This window comes from Harpia harpyja, chromosome 19, assembly GCF_026419915.1.
Source record: "Harpia harpyja isolate bHarHar1 chromosome 19, bHarHar1 primary haplotype, whole genome shotgun sequence".
In the NCBI taxonomy this organism is placed as follows: domain Eukaryota; kingdom Metazoa; phylum Chordata; class Aves; order Accipitriformes; family Accipitridae; genus Harpia; species Harpia harpyja.
Genome location: NC_068958.1, coordinates 6708967 through 6722896, shown reverse-complemented (window position 1 = coordinate 6722896; position 13930 = coordinate 6708967). Strand labels below are relative to the sequence as shown.

General features: G+C 54.6%; 1 long non-coding RNA gene across 2 annotated transcripts in view; it reads left to right on the top strand.

Annotated features, from left to right (window-relative positions):
* The window catches only part of LOC128154605 (uncharacterized), a 94580-nt gene that overhangs the window by 13178 nt on the left and 67472 nt on the right, over window positions 1-13930 (top strand). Inside the window, exon 1 of one of the 2 annotated variants that reach the window (XR_008239389.1) lies at window positions 9080-9437. The exons of the other annotated variant lie outside the window; for it this stretch is intronic. This is a non-coding gene — a long non-coding RNA (uncharacterized LOC128154605). Of the gene's footprint in view, window positions 1-9079; window positions 9438-13930 lie in introns of those variants that run through there. 2 annotated transcript variants of the gene reach the window in all.

The following is a 13930-nucleotide window of genomic DNA, read 5'->3' as shown; positions in this document are numbered from 1 at the left end:
GGTATGACCGGTCCTGGGTGGGATGCTGCAGTGATTACTTGCAACAGGAATGGAGTGAGACACTATGATGTGACACAATAGAGGACACAGTCCCTTGTGTGTCATGTTGGTGTTAAAAGCGATGTCCCGCTGCTGCTCCCAAGGCATTTTCACCTCTTCTGGCCCAGAAAGAACAATGGCGTAGAGATGCCTTGGGCTGCTTTTTGGGCTTCTTTAGTCTCTTTAACGTTTTTCCTTGGGTGGTGTTTGAAGCTTGCTGAGGATGCTGCCCTCACGCTGCACAAGGAGGGGATTTTTTTCAGCCCTTCACTTGCATCTTTTAGGAGGAAACTCCTGGGAGCTTAAAAAGAAATGTTGACACCGACCTTCCTTTCGGAAAATTTCAGCTCCTGGTGGAGGTGTCTGCCTGTCGAGCAGAACCCTTGAAGCCACCGGCTGGGTGGAGGGTGCTGGAGCCTCTCCTCACTGTAGCTCCAGGGCTCTGATTTTTGGCAGTGCCGGGCTGGCGGGGCGCCGAGCCACGGGAAGGCTCCATGGGTGCTGGTATCTCAGGCAGATCTGGGATCCGCTGAAGTGTGTCCACCCCGACGCCAGCCTGTGCTCGGGTCTGCTCTTGGCTGCTCGGAGGGTTTGTGTGCGCGCCCGCCCTGCGATCCCTCGGCCTGTTTTGGAGACGGGAGCTGCCCGTGGGATTGCTTTCACCCCCAGTTTGGCACGGGGGAGCAAGACGAGGGGAGCCGGCCGGGGAAGCGGGGAGATTTTAAGCCACGTCCCTGGAGTGGTACAGGAAAGCTCGACTCCTGTGTGTCTCATTTTGCCATATTCCCCCCTCCTCCCCCCCCAAAAAACCCCCAAAGCCATGCAAGGAAGTGGGAGCCACGTCTCGCCCTGCACGCTCCCCGTGACAGCCCTGGGGATGGAGGAGACCCCCGACCCTGCCTCGCCGGGACGCAGCCCCCTCCTCTCCCTCCCCTTCGGGGGGCTGCGGGGTGCCTCGAGCCGGGGGCTGGCATCCCCCTCGCACCGTGGTGGAGGCCCCCGGCCCGCTGCGGGCCCCGTACCCTGCCGGATGTCACGGAGCCAGACGGCCGCCCCGGCCGTCGCAGCTGAGCTCCCGGCCCCGAACAATGGGGCCATTGAGGGGCTGGAGCCGGGGGTGAGGCCCCGACGGCCCGGCTGCGGGCTGCGGATGGGGAGGACAGCTGAGCCCGCTTGTTCCACCCTGGCCGAGTTACAGCCCAAAATAGGCGCCCGGTGGCCATTCGGAGGCTGGGCCTCTTTGTCCGGAGGCCACGGCTTGTTTGCGCGTGGGGATTTTGTGGAGTATTTATGGCTTGGAGCGGGGGGGAAGGAAGGAGGGAGCCTGGCACTTGTGCGAACTTATTTTTATTTGTTTTTTGGTGTTAAAAAGGCAGGACTGCTGGTATTTTTATCCCCGCTCCACACCTTCCCGTAGGTGCTTACGCTTCCTTGCAAGCCGGGCACCTCTGTCCCGGTGCAAGAGCGAGAGGCTTGCTCCGCCGGCTGCCACGATCACCGGGCGATGGGGATAAGGGGCAGAGAGGAGAAAAGCCCCACAGTGGGCTCACGGCACTTCCGAAAGCCCTTGACCACGGCGGGTGAGAGGGACGGAGAGATGCTATCAACAGCTGGCGAAGCCACTAAGCTGTCCCCGTTGTATGTGTTTGCCCATCTCCACGTGCCATCCCAGTTGCTAGTTCCCGGTTCCTCTGTGGCTGCCAGAGCCACCTCCTGCCCCGTGGGGTGCGCGTGGGTGTCTGCAGATAGTGCTTCCCCGTCCTCCCTCGCCAGACCCCCCTCGATCCGCTTTCCTGGCGCTGAAATGGATGCTGTCTGGCTCTTGTAGACATCGAGCATCTGCTGTGCCCAGTGACTCCGAAAATCGCGCCTCTTCTGTAGCCGTGCGTGGATTTAAGGGCTCAACGTGAGGTGTCTGAAGAGGTGGTCGTGGTTTGAGCCTGCTCTGAGTTGTGCTGCTGAAAGCGGGGGTTATGTCTGCGTTGGGAGGGGTGTAAAATTAATGCAATGTTTGGATCAGCTCATTAACTGACTGTGCCGGTCCAAATCTTGCCCTTGGAGGCATGTGTGTTGCTGCCAGAGCCATCAACATAAAGACTCTCCCCAGCACAGCCGGGGATAGGATTTGGCCTGTTTATATTCACGGTGCAAAAAGGACCGAAGGATTAATGACTGATTACTTCTCGGGCCAGCGGGAGCCCTGGGTACCCATCTAGTCTGCAGATAAAATGCAGGGCAGACCAAGACAAAGCTTTGCAACAGAATCCTCCCAATTACCTCACCGATCTCCCCGCGCGCCGTAAAATGCACCGTCAGCTCTGCAACCGGCTAGCCAGTGCTCAGCCTGGAGACGAAACACCTCCCGATGCTGCTCCGAGCTGCTAAGCCGCTCTATGAGATTTGGGGGAGAAAAGCCTCAATCATGCCCCCCCCTCCGCCTCGCTCTCTCCCCGACCTGGGCATGGTTTGGAGGTGGTTTGGCGGAGCCTTGGCTGGTCCCTACCTGCCTGTGCATGTGTCTGAGCATCCTATCGGCCCCCCCAGCGGAGCCTGCGCGTTGGATGCAGTTTCTATGGTTACTGCAGCTCCCGGGCCCGGGAAGAGCAGTTGGATGCTGGAGCTGGCAGGACCGACGTCTCCCTCTGGATCAGCCAGAAACTTGACAAGGAGTCGGTGTGTGCGGGAGCGACAGAGCGCAGGACAAAGAGAGGAGGAGAGCGGGAGAGAGGGAACCCAGGAGAAAAATCCGGCATCTGCTGGGTACCGGGGTTGCCCCCAACAGGTTATCCTCTGAACAGGCTTCAAACAGGAACAAAAAGGGGGCGGGGGGGGGAAAGGGATGATGAGAAAATTGCAGTTCTGGTGCTCACATGAAGGTGACATTTGTTGTAGCATCTCTAACCGTCGATTCAGGGAGCTAAACACATGGAAGTTTTAACTGCTGCCAGAGCCTGACTATTCTACCCACATTTGTTTTCTCCCAGCCCTTCTTTCCTCTTATTTAATTCTTCTAGCGTTTTTTATCCTGATATTTTGCTCCCTACACACACAAGTTTCCTCCCCATATCTATATATTCCCCTCCCGTCGGTTAGGCTAAAAGTTTAACGCACATTTAGCCCTCGCCACATGCAGTCTTGGTGCCACTTGGGAATTGATGGGACTTTTTTTGGCAGAGTTTTTCTCTGTCACAGCCTTGCTGCTGCGGCCGTGCTGGCATCCTGCTGATGGATGCAAGCACTGAGCCATCTGCCCGGTGCACCGGCGTGCATGGGTGCAAACCTAGCTGGGTGTTCATATCTGCAGTCAGGGCCCCCCCCTGCCCCATCCTCTCATCTGGCCTGCCCCAAATACATATGATGCCTACCAAATTGGATTCAACCTCACAGGGTGGACTTGCAAAGCTCTTTCTTTCCTGCTCAGCCACTTTGCCTCCTCTAAACTGCTGGCAGACAGGGCAGTGCCTCTGAAACGCGTGTGCTGTAATAGGCATCTTGATCCCTGCTGTTATGGGCAGGGTGTGGGGACAGGAATGAAAATAATTGGGCCAAAGGCTTGGGCGATGAAGGGCCCTCATCCTGACCTGCTTGGGAGGTAACTGGGAGCACAGGTCTCCCTGTGCTTCCCAGGTGAGGAAGGCTGCTCGCCCAAGGAGCTCTCGGCAAGCCCCAAGCCAGTCAGACTGGCTCTTCTGTCTCCCTGGGGCAGCTCCGAGTGCTGTGGCTCTGTCAGGCGAGGGGTTGCAATGGGTTATGGCTGTCCCTGACTCAGAGAGGAGAGGGCAGGCAGGCAGGTGAAGGATTTGCAGGGTTCTGGCTATTTCCAGGGCTGGCAAGCTGCAAAAAAATCATTCTAACACCAGGAAACTGTGCCCTGCCTTGTGCACCAAGGGTGTCTGTAGCCCTGAGCCTCCAGGGCGGAGAAAGGATGGAGCATAAGCATGAGCTGAACGGCTCTCCTGGGTTTGCACCAGGGGCTCTTGCTGCCCCAAAGCAGCACTACCCGGCCCTGCCTGCATCGTGTGTGGGGCCAGCAGTTCCTGGGACTGCAGGGTGGCAAATCTCTTCCTCACACAGGGCCAGCCCAGCTCCTTGACCTCCCTGCAGAGGGGAGAGGCAGCGGCGCCTGGGGAGACGTCGCATGACTTCTCCCGAGCAGTGGCCTAGTTTTGAGGGAGTTGCTGCCCTTCCCTGCCCGTCTGGCCTTTTCCCCTTGGCTGCCCCATGTGTTCCTGTCACCGCTTGCATTCCTGCCCTACACTGGGGCTCCTTGCTGGGCTGAGACCTGATTCACCCAGGCAGAATATCCCTGACTGGTTGGCTGGCCTTGGACAAGGTTGGAGATGCTTCTTCAGTGGTGCGGTTGCAGTTGGAAAGGCTCTCTCCTCTCAAGAGCATCTGTCTTTGCAGCTGAATGAGGACCAAATGCCTGTGGTCCTGAGCCTTTCTGCCCGGAGCCTGTGCAAACTCCGGGCTGGATGCAGTGGGGCTCAACTCTGTCTTGGTGGTTCCCATGTCCCAGCAGAGAATCTGGAGGTGATGTCTGCAACAGCGCTGGGCACTGTGTAAGAACCCCACATCAAAAGTCAGCAGCTCACGTACCAAAAGCCTTCAGCCACCTTTTGGGGCAATATGGTCTTTTTTTCTTCATTCACTGGGATTTTTTTCGGGTTGTGGAAAGGCTGATGGGAGCAAAGGCAGAAATGAGCTTCCACCTGATTAAGCCTAGTCTCTTTTTTTTCTGCCAAGGGTGAGAAGCTCTTGATGCTGCGATGGGTTAATGGCAAAGGCTGTTGAGCAGAGAGGCTCACAGAGGTAGTGTGGTCCTGCGGAGCAGAGCGATGCCGAGGAAGCCGGAGCCGTGGCTGGTGTGATAGGACAGCTGTGTTTCTATAGGGGCAATGCCGTGGAGGTGACTGAGGGGAGGTCGCAGCGCCTGCAGCAGTGCTGAATGCTTTGCTGGTACAGGACGAACCAATGCTCTGGCTCGCTTGTCTTGGGTCTTGCGTCCTTTGAGTAGGATCAGCCTCTGCAGGGAGGCGGTGAAGCAGAGCAAGAGGCAGGAATTTACCCCAGGCCCTGCAGCACAGACTGCCCGTCCTGCCTTTGCTGGGCTAGCGATGGACGCTGTGGCCCCGGCAGCCAGCACGTTCCCCCCAGCAATTCTCAGGCTGCTGTCATCACCGGAGATGTCGGCGGGAGGCAGAGGACAGGGTGTCTGCCCGCTCCCAGCTCTCTGAATCACCTGCTCAGCCCTTTGGTTGCCGGGACTTGCAGCTGCCTAAGCTGTGTTTACCCTTCCCCGATCCCTTTTCTCCCTTTTCCCCAGGCAGATTAAAGCCAGACAAGAAAGGGCAGATGCGGCTCCCCCTCGACAAGTCGCTGCAGGTGAGACGGGAGCTGCTTGGCATGCACACCTGAGCCACCTGGCCCGCCTGCCGTATTAACCATTTTGTGCAGGCAGGCAGGAGCAGCACTGCAGTGGCGCTGGGCAGCTCGCCAGGGGATGCGTGGGAGCAGGGGCTGGGGGATGCTTCGGGGAGAGGGAACGGCCCCTGAGAGGATCCTCTTCCTGCGGCTGCAGGCGTCAAGTCGGGCCACTCCCAGTCTGGATCGGTGGCTCACGGCGGCCTTTGGAAACGGAGCATCAGGCCCCCAAGTTTTATATTTCCCCTCCTCCTCCTTTACACCTCACAGAAGGGAGCCCCTGGAGAACCGGGTCCGTCTGGGAGTGGGGGATAGCAGGCAGACCTGCCTGCGCCGGGCAGCAAGCGAAGCGTTTTGCATCACTGGGACTGGGTGAGAAGTGCCAGGTCCGCTCCTGGCCCAGCGCGTCGAATGGCTCGTGTCTCCTCAGCTGAGCCGGACGCAGACTGGTCCCCATAAGAGGTGTGTCCTGGCTTGATGTCGAAACTGGCCTCCCCAGAGGGCATCATGTTCCCCAAACAGGATCACGCCTGCAACGCCGTCCATGTGCTTTCCTTGGGTTTCAGTGCGCCTGCGTGGGTGGCAGCAGGAGCAACCTCTCGGAGCTGGGTGCAGGTCTTCTGTCTGCATGAAAGCTGCCTGGAAAGTAGCCTGGTTTTCTGAAAGAACAAAACTTTAACTGAAAATAAGACTTTCCCCTCCAATCTATTTTCCTTGTCATGAAGGAGCCACGGTGACTTCTGCTGAAGGAAACGAAACCTAGTTTTAGTTTCATGTTCTGAGAAATGTTTGAAATACCATGGAGAATGTCTCTGGATTGGTTTTGAGCCCAGCCAAAGGGCAAAAGCTGTTGATTGATTTATATTTCAAACCTCTCTCACCCCACTCATCTGCCTGGAGCTCCAAACCCCCAAAGTGCCTAGCTCCAAGGAAGGGAATATTTTGCAGGTGGGCTAATTTGGGTTAAATTCAAGGCTGTTTTTATTTGCTTCAGGCAAACGTCATTGGGCTCCTTTTGGTGTCACTTTGCTGTTCCCAAGTAGGTTCCTGGAGAAACAGTAGGAAGCTGAACATGTACATACATCTCCAAAGCACTCGGGTATTTCCAAGTGATGCAACTTCAGATTCCTTCCCCACCTCCCCCCCTTCCCCTTTGCTTCAAAACCCTTTTTTGGCCTCAAAGATCAGCTTGGGGTTGGGTTTTTTTGTTACTGTTTTAGACTTCTTGAGGCAGAGCCTTGCCTGGTGGGAGGAGGTGGGCAGCCCCAGAGTGAGGGTGGTGCAGGCAGGGTGGCTGGGAAGGGAGACGCTGACCCTTCGGGGAGTCCTTGTTCCAGCCTGTAGCTCCATCTGTGACTCTGGGACTGACTGTGTAACCCTCCAACAGTCACGACCCATCAGCAGGTGAGAAATAGTATCAGGTATTTGCATGCTAGCTAAAACCCATGGATCAGTCTGGGGAATATGCTGTTTCATGTGCGAGACCTGTTGCCTTTCCTCGAGGAGATCTCCCAGTCTGTGTGTTAAAACAGCAGTTTAAGTCATCCCCTGCTTAGATGGTCTATAAAACTTGGGCATTGCTTGCTGGAAGATCCTGGCTTTCTACCTGGCCATTGCTTCAAATTGTGTGTGTCAGCGTGACACTGCTACGTGGCTTCTACCTGGCCGGTGTGCGAATGTTCTGGTGTAAGGTTTTGCTTGCTGAGGCTTTCATGCAGGCTGTTCTCCCCCAAACCTGCACCGTCACTGAATGTGTGCCAATAAACCAAGCCGGGGAGGGACCGTTCAGGTTTTGCTCATCCTCCAGCCCTGTAACCAGCTGGCAGGGATGTCAAACATGACTTGTCCCTGTAGACAAGTCATGCTCAACATTGCTGTAATTAATCCGATTCCTCGAGGTCGTGGTTCAAACACAACCTAATTGTCTTGGGGAAGCAACACCCTCTGGATCACGTGGTGTATCCTCGCAGGTGTAGGTACTGTGTGAAACCTGGGAAGCAGCTGAGCTCAGAAGGGGCTCCCGACCCTGCGCTCTCCCCCCAGTGCTGGGGACTCCACGTGAGTGGTTGGGGGCTGCAGTGGAGCTGTGGTTTCACGTGGGGACCTGCCTTTCTGCTGCCCACCTTCCTATGCAGCTCAGTCTCCCCAGGAAGGAAAAAGGGAGTAAAAACTTGTTTGCTGCTGGGAAAAGAGGCAAGTGGGAAGGCTGTGTCCTGTGGTTTACTCTAGCAGGACGTGAGACTGGAATGGTGAGCTCAGAGAGGGGAAGGAGAGATGTTTTCCTGTCCACAAAAATCTTAAAAGAAAAAAAAAAAAGTCCTGCCTTCCTACTATATAGGACAAACCCTTCTGAAATAACCTGTCAGAAATTTCCAGCGGGGCTCAGGCTTTCCGAGCCCTGTTCTGGAATAACCGGTGACGATGTCTCTAGCCCTTGTGTGGGCTGAGGGGACCCAAGATTCTCCCCTTTGATGCTCCACATGGGACTGACATGGTTTGCTTGCCCTGAAGGCTCCAGCCTCTGCCAGGCAGACCTCAGTGGATGTTTCCTGGGGTCCTGCTGTTCCCCACGAAAGCTCCTGTTTTCATCGTGATGAAACAAGGCAGCTGGGGCCATGTTGTCCCCACCAGCTCTGCCCCTTGCAAAGAGGCATGCGTGGTGGAAGAGATGGGGAACTCCACTGTCTTGGTTCTCTATTTTCTTTGCTTGGAGGCAGCCGGGGTTTTATTTCCTGAGTGGCTGCAGCTCGTTGCATGGGCAATACCCTGCGCTCTGAGCCCTTAGACTGGTTTTGTACACGAGCGTAGGTTTAGAGCCCTGATCTCGCCGTTCCTCCTGCTGCCACACTCCTAAAGCCCTTGGGGGAAGGAGTTTGGGCTCTCTGTTTGCAGGAAACAAGGCTTCCAGTGCTGAGGCCAGGATGTGAAACAAGCCGAGCGTTTTGTTTTGTAGCTCCGTACATGGCAGCGTGGCTAAATGCAGAGGCAGATTTCAAGGCACGGTCGTTTAACTACACTGGGAACGTCTGATTCCAGGCATGCTTATTTCACAGATTTTAGTTGCACATTTCCTGGGCAACAGTTTTGCAAATGTAATTCTGCAGGTAGGCTTTGGGGGGGGCCGAGGGCAGCGGGTGCAGCTGGGACGGTGCTGGGTGAACACTTGCCAGCGAAGGAACACGAAAGCCGCTTCCCCTCGCGCCTTGTGGGTTTGGTGTTGCTTTGTTTTCCCTCTTCAAATGAGGAGTCAGAAAACATCTGAGACCAATACTGGGATAGAGTGGGAGGAAAGGGAGATTTTAAAGTCCTGGTCAAGTTAATGTGAGCCTTTTCCTTTATGGATTATGAATTTGCTTTTGTAGCTTGGCTCTGGTTTGTTTGCAGGGAGCATGGTTTTGCTCCCACTGTCTTCAGCAGAAACAAAGCTGGACCAAAGCGACCCTCAGTGCAAGACGGACTCAGGATTTAGCTTTATCTCTTAATGGGCCTGTTCTGTTGCCTGTCAGTGGGTCAAATTTTGTAGCTCTGACTCAGCCTGAACTTTCAGTGGCTTTTGCACCTGGACATTTAAATATCTGTCTGCAGGGGAGGCGAACACCAAACGGCATCCCTACCTGCAACTCCTTAAGACATTACCTCTCCCTTTACCCCCTCCAGCTGTTTATTATTTCCCTCCCGCTGCTGCCTACCACCTCCACGGTGAGTCAGAAGAATGGGACATGAATGGTCCCACCTCAGCCGCTTCAGTACAAAGTCTGGCAGCGGCTTCCTTCCAGCTGCTGGGGAAAGGGGGTTTAGGCAAAGCTGCCAGTCTTTGCCCAGGAGCCATGGAGGAGAGCGCGAGAGCTGTTCCACTGACGCCGTGCCGGCAGCGGGAGCCTCTGGCACAAGGGAGCAGATGAACAAGCTGCTGGGGGTGGCAGTGGTGGTGATAACATCTGGACCCACCCGAGGAGAGCACATCTCCTGATGCTGTAAGTGCAAGGTTGGGACCGTTTGCTGCTGAGCCGCCTCTGCTCCCGCTGAGTTCAGCAAGAGTTCAGGGTGCTCAGCCTCTTGCAGGAGCAGGGTCGTACAAGCCGCCGGCGTTGGGTTTGACAGGAGCTGTGCCCGAGGGAGCGCGCTGGGAGTGCTGCCTGCCGGGCTGGGTGAGTCCCTTTGGGATGGCTCCTGCCAAGTTTGCAGATACAGCCTATTCCCATGCAAGAGGGAGTCCGCTGGAGCCAGCTGTTGAGCTGCAAAGCTCTTCCTGGGATGGACGGGGTGGCTAAAAAGCCACAAATAGCGTTTAGAAAAGAGTATCTGTAAAAGCCAGAGAGTCCCAGGGGAGCTGGAGCCTCCCCCCACTTCCCTTTGCTGGCAGGGGGCTGTGAGTGAAGCACCCCCATCGCTCCACGCAGGGCTCCGTGGTGGAGACAACATCGTTGCCTTGCCGCAGCCAGGCAGGCATTGCTGCTCTGCCAGCTCCCTCTTCCCTCCCTTTCATTGCTCTTTCCTCCTCCCGTGGCCCCCTGCGTTCCCCTCAGCCTCAATCCAGCTTGAAAATCTGAAGGCAAATCCTGCTAAATAGGGAGATTTTGCCCGGCTGCTTCCCTGCCCTCCCTGGTCTCTCGCTTCCTTTGCCGTTTCTGGCCTGCTGGGTTTTGTGTTTCAGTTGTTATAAATAAAGCTCCAGGCACTGATTTGGGTATACAATGACACCTTGTGTTATTAGACAGCACAGGACAGACTTTGCAAGGGGAGCCTGCTCGCCTGCCCTCCCTCTCCTCCGCTGCCTGCGTCGCTGCCTGCGGTCTGTGGGCAGCCTCGCGTGCGGCTCCGGGGCGGCTGGCAGCAGGTGCTTCTGCCTCCCTGCTGCTGCCTAAAATCACAGCCCCCAGGAAAAAAAAAAAAAAATAGAGGATCTCAACCCCTGCTTGGACTGGGCTGGGTTTAAAAATAGGTGGTGGTGGGAAGTTTTGCACTTAAAGAAGGGAGTGTGGCGGAGGGTGATGGGGAAAGTCTGGGCTCCCCTGGTTTTGTGTCCCCAAAAAGTGGGTGGGAAGTGTTTGCAGGGGGGAAGCCAGGGGCAGCGTCGTCACCCATCACCTCAGCCCTGCTGGGGGTGACCTGAGCTTGCCCAAAATCACCCATTGCCGTGGTGCTGGGCAGGATTTCACCCTGCAGCCGTGTCACCCAGCTCCTTCCCTGCCCCGCCATTGTGCACCTGGCAGAGGTGGGGTCCGAGCATCCTTCCTCCCCCGGCTCATCCCATCGCCGCACTGCATCCTCAGCCCCCGGGAAGGGCTTTGTCTGGCAAAGGCCACCTCATGCCAGCCACCGTCTTGTCTCATGGTCCCCCTGGGGACTCGCACTGGCTGGAGCAGGGGAAACCAAGGGAGATGTTGTGCCCCACGTGCCCGTTTTTGGCTTCTCCCTTGGCATTTTCTCCCTTGCTTCAATGGCAGCGGCGTGTGGGATGGCAGTGTCCGCTGAGAAAGGAGGGGAAGGCAGCACATAAATAGGGCGATGGCTCACCATCGTGATGGCTCGCACGAGGTGAGGGCGGCAGGCGCTTGGGACGTGGGCTCAGCCTTGCCCTGCCGAGGCTCAAGTGCTGCTCTGTTTTCTGGGATAAATCCACCCCCCCCCCCAGCTTTAAATCAGAAAGGCAAATGCTCTGAATTTCTGCTTGGGGCCTCCAGCACAGATGTCCCACAGCTCCAAAACACACTCACTAAGCTGGTCTTACCCAGCCCCATTGCTGCTCCCTCGGGACCCCCTTTGGACAGGGGCCTGAGGGAGCTATAACATTGCAATTTGGGGACAGGACTCTGGAGCAGCTTTTTTGAGTGATCTCCTGTGTTTTACCAGTCATCTCTCTAGAGGGAACCGGAGCCGGTCGCTGGATGCCAGGGGTTGTGGAGTCTTTGAGGCAGTGAATTAAAGTCAGATAAATAAAGTCCAGCCTGTAGAGTTAGGAAGCTGGGCTCTCATCAGGGCTGACTTGATTTATCCAGATTATTTTAATTCTTTTAAAGACTTTTGGAAGTGGTTTTTTTGGTCACTTTGCTAAGTGGTTCTGATTATTACGATTTTACTGACAGTTTAGGGCGTCATTTGAATCATGTTTGAGAAGTCAATGAAAATATCAAAGATGGAAAATTTCCTCTTGGAAACTGCTTCTGTGTTTTTTGGTTTTGATTGGGTTTTTTTTTATTTCCCCTCTTGACTGTCACCTCTGGATTTGGGCTGTGAGGAACGGGCACCCCAAAACCTCTTTCTATTCAGATAGAGAATTGCACTTGCTGGCCATTGTTGTGGCCATAAAAGCAGGCTGGGATTGCTGTTTGCAAATTGCCCTTCCAAATTCCTCCTGAGTAAAAACATGCAATGGGTTTGGTGGCAGGATAACTGCTGGTATCCCCTCTCCCCCTTCCTCCCCACCTCTCGTAAAAGAAAGAACATGTAGTACATGGGGTTTTGGTTTTGTGGTCTCGCGTTCACTTGGTTTGTGGAGATGCAGACTTAAGGAGAAGGTACTAAATACTCTCTTTTTGTGGTTTGTGAGCCCATGTTACTCTATAAGGTAAATAACCCAAACTATCCAATAAAATTCCAACGCTACATGTTGATGAAGTAATGGAGATATTTAACATATGCAGCAAAGCTGCTATTCAATGATATTGAAGTGACTAAGTTACTGAGCTGCTTTTAAAATCAGTCTCCGGTAAAATCAGTGGAGACAATTAGGAGACCCTGTCAGATACAATCATGGGCTCCCAAATAGAAAAGCAGCCCATGAGGGAATACAGAGGCCAAGAGGAATAGGGCAATGAAGCCAGTGGCTGTTCAAGTCAGTGGAAGGGCTGCTGTTGACTCCGCGTATCAGGTGCTAGGACGTGCCGGCAGGTCAGAGATATCCCTGCTGCGGGGTGGAAGCTCGTATCTCACCTGGAACATAGCAGAAACATGGGCCGGGGTGGGAAAGCCTGGGTCAAGGGGGCATGGAGGGAGAAAAATAGGTTGATCTGGGCATTTTCCATCTGGTGATGCTGTAGGAGTCTCTAGCGAAGGAATCGGGCTGGCACTGGGAGAGAGGTGGTGTTTAACGGCTCCCAGCAATGCACCTGGAGTTAAACGTTTGCTCCTGTGGTGTCTGAGCTGGTGCTGTAGGAATTGGCAAGGCCATGGGAAGGAGCATGGCATGGCACACAGGAGGGCTCATCGAGGGTTGGAGAAGCCCAAAGGAACTCAGTGGACACAACACTCCATGGCCGGTTCTACACAGTGCCTCCGGATGTCTTGCTGAAGATATATGCAGCCATGGGTCGAAACACTGCAGTGAGATGCTGTAAATGAAAGATGTAGGTGAGCAGGCATAGACTGAGTGATGAGGACCCCCCAGCACCTGGCCAAGGGTCTGAGTGCAGGCCTAGCTTCATTTGGCAGGTCACATCCTCCATCGTGGGATTTTGCTCAGTATGGACCATGTTGCTGTTTACAGCCCTCTCCCAGATGATGGTGAGCGTGTTCATTAAATGCAGAAAGACAGAGAAGCCAAGGAAGAAAGAAATACAGAAAAAGCCTGGGAAGGCTAGCTGTAAGAGGGCAGAAATAACCATGCAACCTGGAAAATGGCAAGTGGATGCAACTGCAACAGAGATCCAGAGGGAAAGATCTTCTTGCAGAACAGCTGAAGAGCTCGAAGACTTGCTATAAATATCACCACAGGACTGGAGAGCACTGGTCAAAACGGTGTTGGTGGGGACCCAGCTCTGAAGCTGGCTGTGGTCACAGAAAGGCTAAAACCTTCTGTTGTGCACGTCTTGTGTAAGTGCAAGATCTGCCTTTTGATGTTTTTTGGGCAACAGATGCTGAGGCCACGTGTCAGACAGCCCTGGAGACACTACCCTGGTTCTTTCTCTCTTGCTTGTGCTCACAGCACTGTTTTCCAGTGCCCAAGCCTGGGCGCTGCAATGACATTCGAGTGTAAACCCACTGGGAAGGGATTTGGAGAAAAGCACCGCAATGACATGGAGCCTGAGGGATAAGTGTGGGAGGAGAGGTTAAAAGAGTTAAGGCCCTGGATTCTGCTGGTTGCTTTGCAGGGGTGTCCAGGATGCAAGAAAACAACTGCAGCCCTGGGTGCAGTCCTTGGTTAAATGATGTGTGGCAGAGACGGTCGTCATTCTCTATAGAAGAAGGATGTAAACGCAAGGAAAGAGGCTTGGGGGGACCCAGCCTTCAAAATTTCAAGCTAAGGTGGGAATGATATGATTGAATTGTACAAAGGAGCATGGAAACTGAATAGTGGTTAAAAAAAAAACAACAAATGAGCCAGCAGCAAGAAAGCGACTCTCAAACGAAAGGCTGGCAGTGCCAGGTTTGAATTGTTTAAAACACAATTATGCGAAGCTCTCAGATTTAAAGATGTTTTGCAGCAATGTGGTGAAGGGGTAGGTTTGCACCAGCCTTTTCTCATTGC